The sequence below is a fragment of the Lepus europaeus genome, chromosome 20 (genome assembly GCF_033115175.1).
Source record: "Lepus europaeus isolate LE1 chromosome 20, mLepTim1.pri, whole genome shotgun sequence".
Classification (NCBI taxonomy): Eukaryota; Metazoa; Chordata; class Mammalia; order Lagomorpha; family Leporidae; genus Lepus; species Lepus europaeus.
Window position 1 is genome coordinate 47,772,066 of NC_084846.1, and position 20,280 is coordinate 47,792,345.

Below are 20,280 nucleotides of genomic sequence, written 5' to 3' on the forward strand. Positions count from 1 at the left end.
CTGACAATATATCACACATATTGGAATAGAGGTGAACTATCTCTCTCCCCATATGTGTGTGTGATAATATATACACTATATACTATATAATATACATAATATATATTATATATTATATAATATTATATTAATGATATATTATATATGATCATATTTATAATATTATATATTTATTATAATGTATATAATATATTGCAATATAATAATTATAATATAATATATTGTACATATTATATATAACACATATGAATTATATAACATAATAGAATAGAATAATATATTATTATATATAATAAATATCATTATATAATTATATAATAATTAAATTATATATAATATATTTCATATTATATATAATATATTATATATTGTATTATATATTATAGTATATATTATCACAATAATATCACAAGCACATATGGGGACAGAGATAGTTCACCTCAATTCTAATTCCAAAAAGATCACTAGCAAGTAAGTGTGTGTGTGTGGACATGCAATCTTTCCTTTTTTTACACTGGATTGTGATTTTAATTTTAGAATATAGGATTATCATCCTCCTCAAGTCTAGGTTGTTATTTAGGACTATTAACCATTATTTTTGCCAGATATACAACTTAAAAAGCAGTTACTTTTTGGGGTGACAATAGTTTATAACAGAAGACATTCTGAAACCAAAAATGACAAAAATGCCAAAATTCCCTATAGAGTCTCATCATAATACATTTAGTCTTCAAAAAAGCTTACTAGAAGCTCTCATGTGCTTCATTTCAATGGGAACAGTTAAAACTTTTTCATGGAATACTTTTGCAATGTAGTTGTCTTGCAAAGACAGTAAGGAATAAAGTAGACCACTGTGTTTATCTCTTAAAGTATATTTAAGTTAAAAGTGTTATGAGTCAGTTAAAAGTACAGCAAATACTTCTTAAGAAAAGCTTAAGAAAAATGTCTTTTTATCTCTGGAAGGAGATAATTGGCTTAAATGCAGAAACAGACTGGTTTGTAGAGGAAGAAACCAAGACAAAAAAAGTGTTATGCAAAAGGGTTGGGACACGGAATATTGTCAACCATTGTCCTGGCTGGGTGTAAAAGCAGGATGGCCTACACACTTAAGCAGAACACTTACAAGAAGTAGAAAAAAAGCCTAAAACAACAACTTGTGTAACTTACCTCCTAGTTCCTAAATCTCTTTATTTTTCCTTATAATTGCTACCCATCATATTATATCATTATTTTACTCAATAAGTAATCATTGAAGTTTCTTAGTTATAAGAAAAGACTTTTACGTGGAGCTAAAGAAGAAGGTGATCTAAAGCATTATTGCTATCTTGTAACCAGTTATAATTTGAGATTCATACTTCCAGGAGATATGTTAAAAATGAGCATGCTCATTATGTCTATAGGACTACGGTACTAAATTTACATCTAAAACCACACAGTACACTTCAAATAGACTTTTTTGGAAAGATTTGATCCTAAATTTTCTTGCACACTGAATCAGCTCTTTTGGAAATAATCATGCTTCTGTACCTTGGTGAGGGTGACATTGATAAAGAGAATGAGAATGATAAATCTATAAACCCTGGTATTAATGTGTAGGGGGAAAATTGCTACAAAAAGAATCACTATCATAAAATGGACAGAGATGAAAGGTGACAAAATGATTTAAGTAAAAATTAATGACAAAGACTTTAGAGGCTGTTTAAAACTTCAGTTAACACAGCTGTTCAAAGATTGAGAAATAAAGAGGCTGGGGATTTGAGTATACTGATAGACTGTATGCCTGCTATCTCCCTAGCCACTGTACATGCTTTCTATAATCATTGAAATGATTATTATTGCTTTTTTTAAAAAAGAATACAGATCCTTGAAATAATTTGTCTAAGCCCACATGTCTAATGAGCACTAGGGACAATATTGAAATCCTGTGCAATCAAATGACTTTTAAACCACTTCCTGTGTATCATATCTTGCTATCAATATAAAATATAGTCACACATCTCTAGGTCATATTAATTTATCAGAATCAGATAAAATATTTTCAAAGATGTTGAAAGCATTTTAAAGTAAGTCTTATACATGTGAATCTCAATGTATTCTCTTTGATCCTAATTTATTAAGTCTAGAATCACTTGAAAGCCTTATTTGCTAAATGTAGCCTAGCCATCACTCCTACTAATATTAATTAAGGCTTTTGTTCCAATTATTTTCAGTATGGTTTATGTCATCTTGTATTTTGCATGAAAAATTTGGCTAACAAAAGCTACTGAAGGGTCCTGATCTTCTTGACAGTTTCTGAAATATCATCATAAAAGTGGTGAAATATAACTGGAGTGATTAAGATGAACACTCTGAGACAATTCTCTGGCAGTCAAGTTGTTAAAACATTGAAGGCCAGTTCCAGGGTGGATATGGAACTCCTGTTCTGGAGGTACATCAATATGTGAGGGGTGATTTCTGACATTCTGCTGCACTGAATTAACTTTCCCTCGTGCTTGTACTTCTGTATTTAATTTACCACTCAAGACTTTTTCTTCTGTGTTCTTAATGTTCCTATCTATTCTCACTGCCATCAAAGTAGCTCTGATATGTGGATACACTGGCTAGTTCTCCCTCTGGTCTCCAACTTTCATCTCTCCACCTCTGTCTTTCTCCCATTCTTTCCACATAGCATAATTCTACAATGATCCATTTGAACTCAGCGTTATTATCAATTCATTTGATTGATTTAAAATCCAATGGTGTCCCACTGCCTATACTATATTTGTGAAAGACATTGAGTAAGAATAGAACAAGAAAAGATGGCACAAGATACTCCAATAACTGCAAGAATTCATGGTTAGAAAAGCTGAAGGAAAGCAGGAATTTTACTCTGGAGTCTCCGAACCTTAAGAAGGCAAACGACACCATTATCCCATTTGATCTGATGAAGAGAGACTTCATTCAGAATTGCCTACTGTATCTCTAGGGAGTAAAGATGTTTCATGGGGAATTTTAGAGTACAAAATTTTAGTCATATTTTATTTTAGTCAAATTATATACTCCAGAATGTGAGGCCCTACTTCCACGTAATGCCTGACTTGACCCCTGTAATCCAACCTGTTACTTAACATCTTGTCTGCTCAATATACTTTGCAATAGCCCACAGATTTTAATATGCCTGAAATGGTCCTTCATCAGCAGTTCTACACATCTTTAAATTGTCAACCTAATTCATTCTTCTTTATATAGTCTTTCCTAACAAGTTCAGTTATATCATTTTCTAAGCATTGTAGACACTATGTATAAATAGACCTGTGAGTTATTTGTGTGTTTACATCTGAGTTACAGAATAATTAGTTTGAATTTCACAACCATGCATATTTTGTACATTCCTTATAGTTCATGGTGTATGTGTGTATATACACACATTTATCTATCTATAATACCTATTTATCTATAAATAAATTGAGGGCAGCCAAGTGCAATATGAATTTCTACACAAATATTTTATGATCATCATTAGTATCAGATTAATCATTAGGTGATATTAATACATCATTCTAATTAAAGAATGAAAATAAAGGCATTAGTTGTATCAACCAGTATAATAGTATTTTGTTTGTTTGTTTGGACAAGCAGAGTGGACAGTGAGAGAGACAGAGAGAAAGGTCTTCCTTTTTCCGTTGGTTCACCCCCCAATGGCCACTATGGCCGGCACACCGCGCCAATCTGAAGCCAGGAGCCAGGTGCTTCTACTGGTCTCTCATGTGGGCACAGGGCCCAAGGACTTGGGCCATCCTCCACTGCACTCCTGGGAACCAGCAGAGAGCTAGACTGGAAGAGGAGCAACCAGGACAGAATCGGGCGCCCCGACCGGGACTAGAACCCAGGGCGCCGGTGCCACAGGTGGAGGATTAGCCTAGTGAGCCACGGCACCGGCCCTAAGGATTTTAAAATACTATCATACTGGGCTGACGCCCTGGGTTCTAGTCCCAGTCGGGGTGCCGGATTCTGTCCCGGTTGCTCCTCTTCCAGTCTAGCTCTCTGATGTGGCCCAGGAAGGCAGTGGAGGATGGCCCAAGTGCTTGGGCCCTGCACCCGCATGGGAGACCAGGAGGAAGCACCTGGCTCCTGGCTTCGGATCTGCGCAGCATGCCAGCCGTGGCGGCCATTTGAGGGGAGAACCAATGGAAGGAAGACCTTTCTCTCTGTCTATCTCTCTCACTGTCTAACTCTGCCTATCAGAAAAAATAAAAAATCCTTAGAAAGGGTAATGACTAATATTCCAATGACATTCCGAGTGACATTTCTATCATGTTATCTAATATAACTTATACATATTATGTGCACAGGATTTGTGCAGAATTTGCATACTGTGGTAATTTTTCTTGCAGGAGAGGTGGCCATTTATTGGTATAGGTGCTATCTGACATATGGGTTTCCAGTAAACACGCAGAGCTGCAAGAGGCAGCAGAACACATTAAGGCTCAGATCCACAAGCAGTGAGCTCTTCTTTCACTTACTCTTGCTGTGGTCCCACTTAGCAGAGAAACTTTGGATGTCAAGCATCCTCTTGGTCTGCACGGCCAACCACTCTTTGTCAAAGGTATGCATGATGGGGTCATACACGTAGTGCTTTTCCCAGATCAGCATGAGGGCGGTGACACTGATGAAGAACAGGGTCATGCCCACAACTATCTTCTACTCATTCGTGCCTTTGTTATCTCAGCAAGGATCTCATTGAACTTAATGAAATAGACTTCTATTTTCTCATCCTTTCTCTTCTTTCAAGGCATTCTGGCTGGCGGACAGGTGCTTCACATGGTCCAGACCGGGCAAGGGGTAGGCATGCTGGTTGACATCACTCAGAAGAGCATAGTCATCACTTTTCACAACACTTCCCTGTGCACATACACACACACCAGCGTGAAAACTGCCCACTTGCCAATTAGGCTAACCACCCTAGCAGACAACAGTCTGCTTCCCCTGATCCTTAAGGTAGCAAGTTTTTCAGTCACATAAACTTTTTCCTACCTGCTTTCTGAGGAGACACATAGGGCATTTATACAAATCATATACAGAAATAGCTTTATAATGATATTATAACATCGAAAACTGCTAAATCTAAAAGAAAGCTTCAAAATCTAATGTTTCATATACTCTCTAGATATAATTTCTAAAAATTGTACTATAAAAGTTGGCCTAATGACTGTGTAGTTTTCTTTGCAATTTACTATTAAAAACAGCCTTATTGATGATATGGATAATTTGAAACTATTGTTGGTGAATAATAAGCAGACCAGAACAAAATTTCATGATTCTGGCATGACTATGCTAAATATATATAATTGATACAATTTCTTCAGAAGGGGACACTGATTTACCCTCTATACAATAGTTCCCATCACTGCCAAGGGCAGCAGAATTAGACTTTCTGAGAAGCAGATGCACATGCTGTATACTGCCACTCACTCCTATTGTTAGATTTTAGTGCCCATTTATTGGTCTGTCCGACTGCTGATGCCTTGCCTCTGTTGAAGTGAGCAGAAATGGCATTTAAAATTCCAAAGTAATAACTGATCTTTGTATCCGTTCCCCTATTGTCACACTCAATTTTGCTTAATCCTGCAAAATTTTCAGGTATCCATTTTGCTTTTCCATTTCATCTAAACATAATTAGTTTCCCACATGATTCAGTGAGTGCATCTTCCAAGGCTGTATCACAAATCTCCCAGAAAACCAGTGATTACAGTATCTCTAAAACATTTTGCCAATGTAGCATTTATCTGTGATGTCTTCTGTTTCTTATTTTACCAGTGGAAGCAGCTTGTCAAACACAAATGGCCTTATTTCTCAGAAGCTGTCTTTTCAAATAGTATCTACACATACCTTTCCAAACTGTTCAAGTAAGTAAGGTCTTTTCCTAATTTGGTTGTTTCCTGTAAGAGACTTTTTAAAACCAACTCCGGGCCGGCGCCGGGGCTCAACAGGCTAATCCTTTGCCTTGCGGTGCCGGCACACCAGGTTCTAGTCCCGGTCGGGGCACCGATTCTGTCCCGGTTGCCCCTCTTCCAGGCCAGCTCTCTGCTGTGGCCAGGGAGTGCAGTGGAGGATGGCCCAAGTGCTTGGGCCCTGCACCCCACGGGAGACCAGGAGAAGCACCGCGGCGGCCATTGGAGGGTGAACCAACGGCAAAGGAAGACCTTTCTCTCTGTCTCTCTCTCTCTCACTGTCCACTCTGCCTGTCAAAAAAAATAAATTAAAAAAAAAAAAAAGTCCGTACTTATTGGTGTGGGAGCTGGAATTCCTTTAGTTTGAATTAAATCTGAGAGTGTCTAGCAAACTTCTGATAATACAGCTATAGGAGATATGTCTAATTTAAGGTTCAGAAGTTATAACAAGGGGCTAGCACTATGGCATAGAAGGCTAAATCTCCACCTGCAGTGCTGGCATCCCGAATGGGCGCTGGTTCGAGTCCCGGCTGCTCCACTTCTGTCCAGCTCCCTGATAATGCTCCTGGGAAAGCAGCGGAAGAAAAATGGCCCAAGTACTTGGGCCCCTGCACCCATATGGGAGACCCAGAAGAAATTCCTGGATCCTGGCTTTGGCCTGGCCCAGACATGGCTATTGTGGCCATTTGGGTACTGAACCAGTGGATGGAAGGTTGATATCTCTCTTTCTCTCTCTCTCTCTCTCTTTCTGCCTTTCAAATGAAAATATACGTAAGAGCAGCACTCTTCCATTGATGTGATTTGTCCAAACCTTGGTTTTCTCATCTATAAAATGGGAATGATAATATCTGCATTATGATACTGTAAGACCTCTGCTAAAAGTAAATATTAAAATAATATTTTAGCAAGGGTTAAAAAGTTTGGCTGCTGACAGTAGCCATTCCTTAAGATAACTGTGTCTCCACCCGCCTGCAGAATAACCTTGGGAAACTGCTCCGTGTAACTGTCTCACGCGATAACACTTGCGGAAGTCCGGAAAAGAGTTGCAATAAGGTTCTGTGCCCATTGTATAAACTTACCCCTTCCCTCGCTAAAATCGCAACAAGAGTTTGCCCTTCAAAATAGCTAATCACCAAACGCCCCACATACATATGTTAATCAGGTGGCTATTGTCTTTAAAAACTGCTGTAACCCCTGCTCAGAGGCTCTCTAGCTCTCTGGACTGCCTGAGGTGCTGGGGAGCCCTTTGCGCAAACGTATTAATAAATATCCTCTTGCTTTTTGCATCTACTGGGCTGGAGTTTTGGGTCTTTGGGCAACCACCCGAGCGCGTTGGATTCCCAGATTTGGGGTCCTTCAATACCAAGTTCAATATTGAACAAGATATCCAACCAAACAATTTAATGCAGCTCCTGGAACACAGTCAGTGTTTAATAAATGATTCCCATCACAGTTATTACCCCAATCACATGGGCATCATGTCCTAAATTATGAAGTTGTGTTTTAGATAATAATCCTTAAAGGGCCTGGAACTACTTTGCTGTATGTTTTAATACAGAATTTCTATAATATAGGTATTTTGTGAATTTCAATTCTTAAGAGTTTTTATGGCATTAATCAACAAATATTTTATTGAACCTCGGTGACATTCCAGATATTAACTGAATATGATGATAAATAATGGGAAGAAAACCCTGAAGAAAATAAGAATGCATGAGACACATAAAAAACACCAAGTAATTATGAGCTATATTTAAGCAATAGATACCATATGTTTAATATTGACTGTGAGTAAAGAGTTGTGCCACTAAGCATTTCAAATGTATTACCATATTTATGTTAACATGGTCAAATTTGAGCAAAGGGGATTTACCCATTAATGCTTCATTTAAGGTTGTCATGCTTAAAATAAAATACAACAGGCCTTTGGCTTTAAGTAGCCCTATAACAATGCCATTTACTGGATGGATGCCATTTCAGTTTGGCAATCACTAAAAATTATTGTCTGCACATGATAAAAATATATTAGTACTGCCTGTTAAATGCCTAAACTTTCCTGTGACCTCAAATCTATGTATTTTGTATTACAAGCACCACAGATCATGGATCAAACACCCTCATTATTCACTAGTACCCACTTAAACCAAATAACTTCTCTTTCTTTCCTTGAGTGGTTTTTGTGAGGAACTAGTAAAAATAAATCCTTACAGCACCGACATGGTCTTAAACTATTGCTACTGCTGATCTTTCAACCCAGATTGATTCTTACTCATCTAGGATCTAAAGCAAAAGCCTTCCTGAGTGCCCTGAGACAAAGGTCTTCTCACTGCCAAGCGCACTAGGAAGAAAATTTCTATTTGAGAATATAAAGGTAGTAGCCATGCTGTAACACCTACTTCAAGAAATCAAGCTTGTTAGGTAGGTAGCAAGATAACTATGATTCCAAAAAAGTGTAGTCTTTGGGAAAACATAAAAATGCAAGAAAAATTATAGTCACATGTATATTCCATAAATTGATATTTCATCTGACCTAAGAAGATATTGGATGCTTTAAAAAAATCTTTTTTTTTCTTCAAAAAATGGTGGCACATGGGCTAAACTAAAACCTCAGTTAACATGAAGCAGGCTAATACACTGTCTGGTGAATCCAGGATGAACTCTGCTAGCACAGCTTTAAAGGTAAAGACAAAGGAAATAATTTTAGATCACACTTGAATATTCATTCTTCAAGTCTGAATCTTCCACCACCTGCACCTCCCCTTGCCACAGAAATTTTAAATAATTCTGGGAGTACTGATAATGTTACAAACATTTTAGAAAGTGATATTTTGTTCTGAAAAAATTACGAAGGGTACAAGAGTCTCTAAGTCCAAGAAGAGGAGTTAGAACTGATAGAGGCAAGAAAGGAAAAAAGAATACAGACTGTGTGTAACTGTTCTTGTAGTCTATGATTCTCCTAAACTTTGGCTACTTTCACACATACTCTTACTCAAGTTCAGTGTGTTCAAGTCTATTAGTGTATTATTCTTTAAATGGCGAGATCATCTCAAATGCTGCCAATGTAAGCCCTCTATAGGCCACTTTGGATGTTATTTTGCACTAGCTTCTATACTGTTTGAACACTTCCCTATTTTAGGAAAAAAGAAGTTGAGGCTGATTTTACAGTTTCTAACACTCAGATTTGGAATCCGCTTGGTTCCTTTCTTTGCATAGTGCCCTTAGGAAAGAAGTCAGTACTTCTGGAGCCTGGGAAGACCAGGAAAGTGGCTGCAGCATGGCAAGGGCCTCTGTGTTGTGGCACCCCATGGTGGAAGGTAGAAAGGCAGAGGGAGTGAACGAGGAGGTGGAGCTCGCTCTCAGGATGAGTACCTTAATCCCTCCATGAGGACCGTCCTCGTGATTTGATAACCTCTTTTTAGGCCTCATCTCCCAGCATGACTGCACACTGACAAAGTTTCCAACAGATGGACTTTGGGGAGCACACTCAAGCCCTATCAAGATACAGATAGGTACATAAATGCAAGTGTAGTGAGTCACAGATGCTCCCAATGATGACACCATAGGGCTCTTCCTCACCTTCTTCATCCATAGCTCTAGCTTCCTTCTCCCAAAAGTAAAGGCCATGTAACCATCGGCACTAATGCATTTATGCGTATCCTAAAATGCACAAAATTTTTATACCAATTTTATAACTAAAAATAGCAAACATTAAGATTTCCCAGGGCTGGCACTGCGGCGCAGTGGGTGAACGCCCTAGCCTAAAGCACCAGCATCCCACATGGGAGTCAGTTTGAAACCCAGATGCTTCACTTCCAATCCAGCTCTCTGTTATGGCCTAGGAAAGCAGTAGAAGATGGCCCAAGTCCTTGGGCCCCAGCACCTGTGTGGGAGACCCAGAAGAAGCTCCTGGCTCCTGGCTTTGGATAGGCACAGCTCCAGCCATTGTGGCCATCTGGGGAGTGAATCATCGGACAGAAGACCTCTCTCTCTGTCTCTCTCTCCCCCCCCCCCCACTCTTTTTTTTTTTTTTTTTTTTAATTTTTGACAGGCAGAGTGGACAGTGAGAGAGAGAGAGACAGAGAGAAAGGTCTTCCTTTGCCATTGGTTCACCCTCCAATGGCCGCCGCGGCTGGCATGCTGCGGCTGGCGCACCGCGCTGATCCGAAGCCAGGAGCCAGGTGCTTCTCCTGGTCTCCCATGGGGTGCAGGGCCCAAGCACTTGGGCCATCCTCCACTGCACTCCCGGGCCACAGCAGAGAGCTGGCCTGGAAGAGGGGCAACCGGGACAGAATCGGTGCCCCGACCGGGACTAGAACCCGGTGTGCCGGCACCGCAAGGCGGAGGATTAGCCTGTTGAGCCACGGCGCCGGCCCCCACTCTTTTTTTTTTTTTTTTTTTTTAATTCCCTTTAGTTCTTTACCTACCTGCTATCTCCCATCTGTCCTTCCACCCATCCATCCCTCTGTCAGCATTTTGGCTTTAAAAGAAGAATATGTTCAGGTTAACTGAATTAATTCCTATCACTGAATGCTTTGATGAAAGGTTCATTGTATCCATTTGGGTTGAATGTAAGACTTATTTTCATATTTTTATTTACTTTTCATTTAATAATTATGGTATAGTTTAAAAGACCAAATTACATTAAAATATTTACTCAGAGAAAATTTGTTCATATTCTTACTATCTTCTAGTTTCCATAAATCCTTTAAAAGTCTGTATTTTAATTAGTTTCTGATTTATCCTTCTTTCTAAACAATAGTAAAAAACCCACTCATACAATTATTTTTCCTTATTTCATAAAAATAATACATTTTTAAACTTAAGCATAGTGATGAAGAAACTGATCACAAATGGTTCTGAAATCAGATTGTTTAAGAGTTAAAAAAAATGGCCTACCCACACAGATGAATTAATAAGAGAAGTCTATCTAGTTGAAAACATTTTCAAGGTAAGAAAATTTAAAATTTAAGGGCTATCCTGGGCAATAAACATGAGCAAGGTAAAAGAGCAAAAAACAAACAAACAAACAAAAAACGAAACAGTGTAGTGTGTTGGAGTCAAAGCAATTCGACTCTTTCTACCATGCTTAACAAGTCCTGTAATCCTTGAATCACCAATAGAGTGCCCAACTTTTATTATTTTTCTTCTCCTCTCTGTTCTTCAACTCCCAATTCCATTAATTCAAATTCTATTTGATGGCTGATCCCCAGCTGAAGTGGGCTCAATCAGTTTAATCATCTGCTTTGATTAAAACATCTTGACTCTTTTTTTTTTTTTTCAGGAGTTATACACACTCATCAGTGTGGCACTGTGCCTGTCAGCTTTTATATATTGTTTTGTCGTTTTCAAGGAACGTTACTCTCACTTACCTCCCAGTTTTTGGTGATATTAACCTGGTTTTACAACTGAGGGGAAAGTCATCACACAAGTGACTTAGGCATTCCTGGTTTTACGTGAACTTCCAGCCACCAAGTTCCCAGTGTGTTGTTGAGCTCTGGGAGCTGCTGTCTCTGTTTAGTCATTATTTACCACACCATCCTTGAGAGCTGGCTAATAGGCATATGCACCTTCAAGCTGACAGTTAAAATCTATAACAAACTGACCCTCAGCATTTTGGCAAGAATGAAAATTTGAAATATCTGCCATGCTCTAGAAAACTTCACTGGGCCTTAGAAGCAGATTGCTCAGAACACAGAAAAGCAGTATTTACTCTTGGACTCGTTATACCTAAGTTTAATCCAACTGATTTTCCAGAAGAGAGAAACCCTGTATTTTTTTTAACCCTGGCACCCTGTAGTCAATTGCATATTTATGTTCTCAGGCATTCTAGAAACTTCAGTCCTCAGTCTTGAAAGAGGGAAAAAAATAACATAGTAAAACCAAACTCATTTGATTGCACGAGTCCTCTTTTGTGCCTAACTTAATGGCTTCCATTCCCAGAAGTGCCTAATGAATTACGAAGGTGTTGCTCTTGAGCACAATAAACAACATATTTTACTAAGGGAGACCTTATGTTCTATCCACACCCTAGACATCAATTAAACCCCTGTGAGCCTGGCTGGAAGTGGCTGTCGGAATCAAGTGAGGCAAGGTAGGAAGCAGAAACGTGAAGGGGAGACTTCACTTTTCTCTCTCCTTTGAAGGCAATTATCTATCATATTCTGTATTTTATTGAGTGCAACAACGCTGATGCTATGTGACCCATGGTTTAAGGATGCTTCTCTGCTTACCACCATTACATAGAAATCCAGAAGCCGTGTTCTGCCCTGCAAACAATGAAGTCTTTGTTTGCCAAAGCAGCATAGCACAACACTTCAGAGCTTTTTAACTTTTTTTCATATTGGTGATTACATTTGCAGTTCATGCCAGCAGGATTATGGAGACTTTCTCTAAAGCCCTGGTAAGAAAAAAAGAACCTCTTAATTTTTCCTGAACTAGAATGACAAGCCAATTTTTCCTTTCTCATTTACAGGTTTAAAAAATGAGCTTCCTGACTATGTATTATCCTGCAAATCTCTGTGAATTAATAAACTTAATCTAACATCTGAGATCTGTCTCAGTAAGGAGAATACCATGCAGGCAGGCATATTCATTCAGAAACCACAGGCAGAGGATATTTCTATTGTAGGAGAGAAAGAAGGAAGAAAAATGTTCAAATGATTTTTGTTTGGTTCAGCATTCACACATATACAACACACAACTGATACAAACAGCGATGAAAGACTTTGCATTTAGGGAAGACCCAGGTTTTATGGGAGCAGAAGCTCATACCGTTTTGGAGGCTCTGTTTATAGGAGATTTGCAAATAGAAAACAGGTCTGAAAGTAAACATTTATTTTGTTTGAGAAAATAAATCCCAATAAATGAAAATGTAAATGAGCTGGCAATTTTACAGCCTTTACAGCATTCAGATAAATACCACATTAATATTATTAATTAGCTACCTGACATGTCTGCATTTTTTGGGTGTGTACTCTTTGTTTCTTCATATGCAGCAATTTCAAAGTGTTTTCTATGAAGACAATAGAAAGTTAATTTAGTCTAGCCTGGTTGATTGAAAAAAGTGTACTTGATAGCTGACAGAAGCTTCTCTCAGTACCAGCATTCTTTGTTGGGAACGCCACAAGTAGTGACAAGTAGGTAGTTAATTGCTTAGGCAATAATTCTCATCCTAAGGAAAGCCGTTGTAGACTTTCAGACTTTAGTGGACATAGTTCCCATGGAATGGTACAGAAGAGCTTCTTTATCTTTGCTATGCCCTCCTGCGCTGTACCCCCTACTAATCCCATCCTGGTCTACATGGAGTTGATTCTCACAGGTCAATTCCCAATGGGAATTTGGTCTGATGGTCCCTCTTGTTTATATCCTCCTTCTCCTGGATATAAAATTTGTCTCATCCTGCATTTGCATCCTGATGACCTATGAGGAAATGATGGCTAGAGACTTGTTGGATACTAAGGCATGAGCTGGCAGCCTCAGGATCTCCACTGGGATTCAGCAGGTTCCAATTAGTGTGGGACAATTTTCCCTAACTCTGTCACAGAGCTAGGGCTTTTACCCCCGTTCTTGCTTCTTAAGAGAACACCAGCTTTGGAAGAGGCTTTTCCAAGGGAAGGCTCTTGAATTTGTGCCTCACTTGCTTCACATCAAACTCAGCTATTGTAAAAATCTTAATAACTAAGTGGGTACTTAGATGCTGTCAAATATTAAAAACTTTACTTAACACACTGTATATTAAATATTATACTACTGGTGCTCTTATATCTTGTTCTTTGGTGACTATTTCAGTGCAACACAAAGCCAGTGTGTTTATTTGAGACATGTTTGTCATAATGAACAGTTGATGAATAATTTCTTTTTCGGGGATATCTTTACAACTAGTATTGTAATTATTGATGAAATGGGTAATGTGAATTGTGAAGCAAAAGTGATTTCCCAAGGAATTGGTAGCTTTCTGATCTAGGACTAAAATTTCTTGTAGTAAAACAATGAATGAAGCAGTTTATCAATAATAAAGTAGAAAATAAATTACAAGGCAAACAAAGAGTAAAGTTAACAAGAAATATGCTTTCCCTGGGAGAATAACTTTCATTTCTACATATGTGAGGGATTAAAGGGAAAGTGACAATCACTGACGGGGAAGGAGTCTTGAAATCATTTGTGATCTTTCTTTTTACTTATAAATTCGTTCTCTGTCCTCCTCTTTTTATCCCTCTCTGAGCAAAAATTCATTCAGTATGGATGATTACTACCAGAAAGCTGTGGCAAATGTTACTCAACAAAACCTCATTTCTTGATACTCAACTCTTGTATAATCTACTCCTTCTGAGTGGGTGGGTCTGAGACCCCTTTCTAAGGGATGCCAAATGGAAAAGATGATGGGGTGTTATTTTCCAAGAGTAGATTTGACAGAATTTTGACTTCCATCTTGCTAGAAAACTCTCTCCCTTGCTGGCTTTGACGAAGCAAGCTACTATGACATGAGATGCTCCATGGAGAGACAAATGTGGCACATAACTGGGAACAGTTTTTAGCTTAAAGTCAGGAAGAAATTTAAGTCCTCTGACAATCAAGAACTGAATCCTGCTAACAACCATGTGACCGTGGAAATAATTCTTTCTTCAGTCAACCTTTCCCATGAGAACCTCAGCCCTGACCAACACCTTGACTGCAGCTTTGTGAGAGATCCTGAAATGGAAAACCTAGTTACAGCAGCCAGGGCTGTGGCCTAGTGGGTTAAACCACTGCTAGCAGTGCTGGCAGCCCATATGGGTGCTGGTTCAAGTCCCAGCTGCTCCACTTCCAACCCAGCTCCCTGCTACGGCACCTGGGAAAGCAATGGACAATGGTCCAAGTACTTGGGTCCCTGCGCCCATGTGGAAGACCCAGATGAAGTTCCTGGCTTCTACTTGGTTCAGTCCTGGCTGTTGCAACCATTTGAGGAATGAACCAGCAGATGGAAGGTTCTCTCTCTGTAACTCTGCCTTTCAAATAACTCACTCAATAAATAAATAAATAAATAAATCTTAAAAAGAGAAAGAAAGAAAACCTAGCTACATTGAGCCGAGATCTCTGACTACCCAAAATTCTGAGCTAATGGAGTGTGTGTGTGTGTTTGTGTGTGTGTGTTAAACTATTAAGACTGTGGTAATTAGTTATAGAAGTACAGCGACATCTAATTAATCTAAAACATTAGAAGCCTTCATAATATAAACACATTAAATAAATTTAAGCATTGGCGTTGAGTTTGATTCACTATTTGATTTTCCATACCATTATTTTTGTGACTTATCTAACTTTCTCTCTGACATTCATGCTTTACAATGATTCTACCCTCTTTTGTTTGGTGGTTAGACATTTCCATGTCAGCAGTGACCATGATCTCTAAACCTGGACATGAACTTCATCACTGTCTTCTTTGTCATATCACTTGCCATTATCCAAAATAAGCACTGCTTATTTTCACCATGAATGTTTTAACCTCAGCTCATTTATCTACAGAGATCATTTCTACACTGTACTCCAGCAACTCTATACATGGTCACCTCTTGTCAACCACAAACAATTTTAGAACGTAGTATTAAGGTGGGGCCAATGTTGTTGCCTGTAGTGCTGGCATCCCATATGGGCTCTGGTTCAAGGCCTGGCTGCACCACTTCCAATCCAGCTCTCTAGAATGGCCTGAGAAAACAGTAGAGGATGGCCCAAATGCTTGAGCCCCTGCACCTGTGTGGGAAACCCAGAAGAAGCTCCTGGCTTCAGATTGGCTCAGCTCAGCCATTGAGGCCATTTGGGAAGTGAATAAGTGGATGGAAGACCTCTCTCTCTCTCTCTCTCTCTCTCTGCCTCTCCTTTTCTCTCTCTGTGTAATTCTGACATTCAAGTAAAAATAAATAATTCTTTAAAAATAAAGTGATTAAGAATGTAAAATTTGTATTCCAATAGGCCTAGTGCTTAATCCTGGCCTAAAATTTTCTTATCATGTGCTATTTTGCAAATTTTTAAAATTCTTTTTATTTTTAATTAACATAAAAAGAGCAAATCTTATAGATACAATTCTGGTTTTTTTTTGTTTGTTTTTTTGTTTGTTTTTTTTGTTTTTTTGGTTTTTTGTTTTTGTTTTTGTTTTTTACAGGCAGCAGAGTTTTACAGTGAGAGAAAGACAGAGAAAAATGTCTTCCTTTTCTGTTGGTTCACCCCCGAAATGGCCACTATGGCAGGCATGCTTCACCAATCCAAAGCCAGGAGCCAAGTGCTTCCTCCTGGTCTCCCATGGGGTGCAGGGCCCAAGCACTTGGGCCATCCTCCACTGCCTTCCCGGGCCACAGCAGAGAGCTAGACTGGAAGAGGAGCAACTGGGACAGAATCTGGTGTCCCAACCAGGACTAAAACCCCAGGACACCAGTGCCGCAGGCGGAGGATTAGCCAAGTGAGCCACGGCACCAGCCTTATAGATACAATTCTAAGAAGATAAACACATGATTTCCTCCATACCTCTCTCCCTCCCTCAATCTCCCTGCTTTTTTTTCTTAATTTTTGCAAAAAAAAAAAATACTATCTGTTTACTTTATAATAACAGGCTTAATGCACCACCATAATAATCAACAAATAAAAAGTAGAAAGACCACTGTTACACAGGAGTATAGACAAGGGTTAAAAACAGGAATCAAATCATAGATGTGCATTTCATTCTTATGCTTTTTTTTGTATTCTGTATTAACTACAACATATCAGAGAATTCTCTAAGCCTTTGTTATCCTCTACCACAGCATGGGAACAGTGAACAGCTATTAGACTACTGATGACAGTTCATGAGAATTCAATGCATTTATGATCTTTAGTGGACTGCCTGGACATCATGCATTTTCAATATTATTGTATAAGTATAATCTGTAACAAGAATATCCCTGCAGTCAATATCACTTACTAAACTTGTTCTATTATTTTGCAACATAAAATTTCATGGCTGTTTCCTATTTTTAAAATCTATCAGCCTGCTATAAATTTTATTTTCCTCAATAAGTGGTCAAATATTACAGTTGTAATGTCACCAATGTTTTAAAGTCTCTCTTCATCTTTGCTAAATCCTAAACTTGATGTCAGAACTTTTGGCCTTGGTTGAGAATAAAAATAACCATGATTGGATATTCTAAATGTTTATGACTCTAATCTCAGCTGAAACTTCAAACTTCTTTCATAATATGCTTTTAATAATTAGTGGCAACAGTATGGGGCCATCATTGTGGCATACCTGGCTAAGCTGTTGCCTGCAGTGTGGGCATCCCTTATGGGTGCCGGCTTGAGGCCTGGGCACTCCACTTCCTATCCAACTCCCTGCTAATGCACCTGGGAAAGCAGTGGAATATGGTCCAAGTGCTCAGGCTCCTGCACCCACGTGGGAGACCCAGATGAAGCTCTTGGCTCCTAACTCTGGATTGGCCCATTTCCAGCCCTTATGGTCGTTTGGGGAGCGAACAAACTTTAGGATGACTCTCTGTCTCTTCCTCTCTCTCTGTAATTCTGCCTTTCAAATAAATAAAATACATAATAATTAGTGGCAAAAGTAAAAATAAGACCAAAAATTAAATAAGCAAAAATATACCAGGGTAGTCCAAAGAGCATTCCTTCACACAATAATAGAGTTGGTTCTGGAATGCGACATGTCATGTCCCACCTATGTACTCACCTTTTACTCTTTGCACAGTGTAAAATATTATAGGATCTGTGCTCCTGTACTTTGGGACTACCAAGACTTAGCATAATTCTTATTCTAAAAAGGCAAATTGGTGATCAAACTTTGTAGATGACTGACCAAATGACTCCATCTAACGGAGACATTGCAAAGAAGCATCCGTTCACTAAAAACTTGCTAGCTTACTGTTTCCACTGCAAATTTTTAAGTGATCTAATCCATGAAAAAGTAATCATTCCCATCAACATTAAATGCAGAATTCATTTTTGGATAGGAGAAGACAAATACGGCTCTATCTTCAGAGAATTAACAGTACAGCAAGGGAGAATATCATGTCATTAGTCAAGCTTACAACTTCCTCTGCCGCTTCTATTCCATTCCAAGGCTAATTTCTTTCTGTAATCTACCTCTCATCTCTATGTGCCTTCTGAAATAATTTCTCCATAAATCAATCCCTTTCTTCCAAAGTCAGTCTGTTCCTTTCCTTTGACTTCTTTCAACTGCTTGTTAGCATAGGACATTCTCCCTGAAGCTAGCAACCTTCTTTCTCCTAGGAGTACGTTTATTTAACACTTTCATATATCACTCAATCAAATATCTACTTTGCATATAATTTTAGGTTGTTTATAGTCTGTTTATAGTCTGTTTGACAATCTTTTTAGTGTCTCTAGAGTATGCACTCTCGCTGGTATTTTTTTAGCTAATGAAAAACAGTGGTTTGATTTTTCTCTTTCAATTTAAGTGTATTTTTCCAAGAAATTTAATTCTAACAAATGCATTTCCACTTAAGGCCACACTGAAGTATCAGTGAACATTGTAGTTAGGGTACACGCCCTGTTACTGGATGCCAGTTCAAGCTTCTCCATGACCTTGAGCAGGTGATTTGTTCCCCATGCAAAATTAGAATGAAAGCAATATCTACATCATAGAGTGGTTTTGAGCATTAAATGAGAAAAATATTTTCAAACTACCTAGATTTATGTTTACTTGTTACAAACATAGTAGGTACTAGTTAAGTAATTACATTTAAAAAAAAAATACTTCCAAGATGTATTCCCGATGGCAGGATAGGGAAAGGACAGACTGTTCTAGACTAGGGGAAACTAGTATACTATATTTGTTATATTTATATATATACTGTATTATAGTCATATATATGAAATACCTGAATATATACTCTATATTATATTTATTAAATATTACTATATTATATTTATACATATTATATTGTTTATATTATATTTATACATGTACTATATTATATTCATGTATATATTCACATATATATGAAATGCCTGAATATATACTATATATTTTATAGCATATATAATATATCCTATACTATATTATATATATATATATATATATATATATATATATATATAATGTAGAAACGGCATTCTCAGGGAAGCTGGAGAGAAAATTGAGGTGGACATTCCATAGAAGGAGGAGAGATGTTGTGCATCTGTATGGAAGTATAGATGCACAGCAAGTAGCATGGAAACAACAAACGACCCTGGAAGCTGAGAGCTACTGAGTGCCCACACCCAGTCACAGTTGGGGCGAAGGAGCCATTCAAACATTAGTACTGGCTGCAGAGACTCTAGGGTGCACCTGGCAGCTGGCAGAAGGCACAATTATGAAATGAGGAGGGTGCGGGCAGTGGCTGTTGTGCACTCCTGTGATCCATGGCTTGTACCAGAGGGAAAAAGCCACAATCCTCACTGGCTGGGAGGATTGACAGGGAGCTGGGCACCCACAAAGGATCTACCATGGGCTCTGGGGCTCAAAATGCCTAGGTGGAGCACCCACAGGGAGCTGGCCTTTGGAACATCTTAGCTTCTCTGTGGGTGGATAGGCTAGCAGGGCAAAGTGAATCCTCTGTACTCCATGACTGTGAGAGCCCAGTGTGCTGAGACTGTGGGGATACTATGATTGTACAAGAGAGTGCAGGGTGTAGCTGGGTCTCTGGGCAATCACTGTGTGCAGCACTACACACTCAGACCTTCCTGATTGCCTGTGGTGAATCATTGCAGCAGGATCTGTGTTCACAATGCAGACTGCACAGAACCTTTGTGTAGTTTATGAGGAAGTGTGGATGAATAGTGCACCCTCTGAGGGCTAACACCTGAGCATTGATCACATAGCAAGAGAAGTATGGATGTGATTATGCCAAAAGAGCTGATCATCCCCCCTGCCCCCTTTCTGTTAACAAGAGATCTATCACGCCTAAATTGGGTGTCGTCATGGATACCCACCCCACCCTGGGGCACTGACCAGCACACACCTTTGGGTATTCGTTGAAAGAGCAGACACTCCACTAAGCCACAGTGGCACAGTTCAAAGATAAAAGCCATCAGAGGAAAAAAGCAATATCTCTACAAATGCCTAAAAATAAAGGCAGAAATTCAAGAAATAAGAATAAGGAAAACAACATGACACCCCTTCCAAAGTAACACAATATTAGAATTTGAAGATGAATAAATTGATGAAATGCCTGAAACAGAATTTGAAAGATTAATCATTGGATAACTCAGAAGCAATGAGAAGCAAAATCATGAATTAAACCCATAGATTATTTTCCCATAAATTTGAGATTTTAAAGAGAAATCAAAATGATATTAGAAATTAAGAATTTAATATCTCAAATAAAAAAGA

At 38.6% G+C, this 20,280-nt stretch overlaps 1 pseudogene; it reads right to left on the bottom strand.

The window, feature by feature from the left end:
* Positions 1-4,401: 4,401 nt before the first annotated feature.
* Positions 4,402-8,149, bottom strand: LOC133749402 (cytochrome c oxidase subunit 4 isoform 1, mitochondrial-like; annotated as a pseudogene).
* Positions 8,150-20,280: the final 12,131 nt, after the last annotated feature.